The 3,002-nt window shown below is 45.7% G+C and overlaps 1 protein-coding gene across 2 annotated transcripts in view; it reads right to left on the bottom strand.

The window, feature by feature from the left end:
- Nucleotides 1-3,002, bottom strand: part of PDE6A (phosphodiesterase 6A, cGMP-specific, rod, alpha) — a 69,979-nt gene that overhangs the window by 61,559 nt on the left and 5,418 nt on the right. The window lies entirely within an intron of this gene.

Below are 3,002 nucleotides of genomic sequence, written 5' to 3'. Positions count from 1 at the left end.
TGTAATCCTAGCATTCTGGGAGGCTGAGGCAGGAGGATCACTTGAGCTCAAGAGTTTGAGACCAGCCTGAGCAAGAGCAAGACCCCATCTCTTAAAAAAAAAAAAAAAAAGCTGCCCTCATCTCTGCTGCCTCCTGGAGAAGCCTGAATAAGGTGGGACTTGGGTCCAGGTTATTGAACAAAAGGATTCGTTATTTTCAAATAATCCAGTTCTAGCACCACACAGCCAGCCCACCGTATAGCCCCATTCCACAAATCTTAATGGAAGCCCCACTGTGTGTCAGGCCTTATGCCAAGCACTGGGGATACACGTTACTAAGACTCAGGCCAGCTCACAGATAAATCAATAGTAGTAACACAGGCCAAGAGGGCATGGCTCAAAGTTCTGGGAATATAGAGGAGCACACACCCCACACTCTTCCCCAAAGCCATCTGTACTGCAGTCCATGTGGTCTGAATGAGGAAACAGAGCCTGAATTGTTGTCTTACATTCAAAAGAATACACCTTTCTGTTTCTGGTAGCACTGTGAGGTTTTTGGACTGTCAGCATTGCTTGGGACATAGGCCAGCCCAAACATGCACAGTTCATACTGTTCTAAGAGTGGAAATGTGTTTCACAGAGGCAATTCACGGAGCTTTTCTAAAACTGAGTCTGCAAGAATCTTTCCACAACCAGAGATTCCAAGTGTGATGCTCTGCATCTTCGGAGTGGGATTAAATAAATAGGCAACGTCATAATTAGCAGCAAAGCTGTTTCAAACCAGGTGAAGGGTAAAGTAATTAAGAGAAGCCTGCAGTCCTCTACTGGAATTAGCATTTGAGGATTAAGCAAAATCTCTAAAGAGGCATTAGCCAAGATGAGTTTTCTGTGTCATTCCCTGAGGATGCTGATGAATTCCCGAGCACAAGTCTGTGTGGGGCATACTTAGATTCATTTCATGAAGTGAGTTGAGTTTTGCAATATGCACTTCTATCAGGGAAAGAAAATACTGGGGCCTTACTTGCATCGGAGGCAGATACTACTAAATCTACCAGAATGCTCTTTCCCACTGAGTTCTCAGCCCTGGAACTTCCCTCGTGAGCACTCCAGTTACCAATTGACTGACATCTGCACAATCATTGTCTTTCCTATATTTTCAGCATATTAAGTGTTCTAAACAACCATGTCATAGAACCTCAGATTATTAGAGGCAGAAGGGGACTTAGAAGCCTTTCAGTTCAAACCATTTATATTAAATTCCAGAAATCAGAAGCCCAGCTGGGGAAAGCCCAGAGTCATTCATTCTTTCAGGGAGCAATGACAGAGTGCCTTCTACATGCTAGGCACTCTTCTAGACACTGGGCTACAGCAGTGAACAAGAAGGGTGGATTTCTTGACCTGGCAAAGGGAGGCCAATTGAAGACATAATGCTGAACAGAGAGCTGAAGGGTCAAAGGGGCCAGACATGTGGAGCACAGTCCCAGCAGGCGGCACAGAGAATGCAAAGGCCAGGGGGTAGGAATGAGCTCAGCCCATTGGAGGAACAGAAAAAAGATCAGTGTAGCTGAAACACAGAGAAGGAGAGGGAGAAGCAGAGTAGGGGGTAGGGAAGTTAGAGAGGCGGGCAGGGGCCAGATCCTGCGGGACCTTGGAGGATGGTAGAGAGTTTAGATTTTAAAGTGCAATGCAACGTTGCTTCTTATTCCTGGATTCCCCAATTCACCTTTTCAAACATTCACAGTGGGCTGAGCACAGTGGCTCACCCCTGTAATCCCAGAACTTTGGGAGTTGGAGGCAGGAGGCTTGCTTAAGGCCAGGAGTTCAAGATCAGCCTGGACAACATAGAAAGACCCCTCTCTGGATCGAGAGGGCACACCCCAGTGGGCCCAGCTATCAGGAAGCTAAAGCAGGAGGATCCCTTGAGCCCAGGAATTAGAGGTTTTAGTGAGTTATGGCCAGGCCACTGCACTCCAGCCTGGGCAACAGAGTGAGACCCTGACTCTAAAGACAAAGAAACAAAAAAGCAAAAACAGTGATGATGAGATAGACTATTTATTGAATAATGATGATGTACTAGGCCCAGAGCCAGACAACTTAGATATACTACCTCGTTCACTCTCACGTCAACCCTGCCAAATAGAACTGTCGTCGTCCCCATTTTCCCCATTTTATAGACAACTCCTTTGCTGGTAAGTGGCACAACTGCTCTACTCATTCATTCATTGATTGGTTCATTGATTCACTGATTGATTCATTTATTAATTGAATCATTCATTCATATTTACCAAGTACTGGCTCTGTGCCAGGCATTGGATCTGCCAAGATCAGTAAGATGAGGTTGTTCTTATTGGGTCTTCATGGTATAGTGGGATATCACGTAAAACATGAGCCCAAATTTAAACCATAATGCGAAGCAGATCCCCACAGCATGGGGGATAATAACCTGGGCACCTAGAGAGGGAGGGACTTGTCCTATGAGTGGCTTCAGGGACCGCTCAGTACGTTGTCAGTAGTTGAAAGCTCCAGGAGCCTCAGTTTCCCCTTTGGTAAAGTCAGCATGTTGGATCAGGTCCTCCTTGAGGTTTTTCTGGTCTAGCATGCTGGGTCCCAGGTGTCATAGGAAAGGAAGGAGAGCAGGGGCAGACAACAGATGTGAGAGTCTCTAGAGATGAGTCTTCTCAGGTTCAGTCTTCAGAAATGAGATTTGTTGGCCACAGGAAGTGCTGGGGAAGGACTGGCATTTAGTTGTCCACTCGCTCAGTAAACTGAATGAATACCCACTCTGCTCCAGGCACTGGACTAGATGCTGGGGGCCAGCAGGGAGTAACACAGACAGGGACAGACAGACTTCACAGGCTTTCCTGCTCAGAGAAAGGGGAAATAAATCCTGAATGGCAAGTAGGGTTTCCAGAGTTATTAATAAAACTACAGGATGCCCAGTTAAATTTGAATTTCAGATAAACAGTAAATCATTTTTTAGTGTAAGTATGTCCTAAATATTGCATGGGACATACTTATACTAA

The sequence above is a fragment of the Propithecus coquereli genome, unplaced genomic scaffold, assembly GCF_000956105.1.
Source record: "Propithecus coquereli isolate 6110/MARCELLA unplaced genomic scaffold, Pcoq_1.0 Scaffold58, whole genome shotgun sequence".
Classification (NCBI taxonomy): domain Eukaryota; kingdom Metazoa; phylum Chordata; class Mammalia; order Primates; family Indriidae; genus Propithecus; species Propithecus coquereli.
Note: the sequence above shows the minus strand (reverse complement) of the source record. Positions and strands in the feature narration are given on the sequence as shown.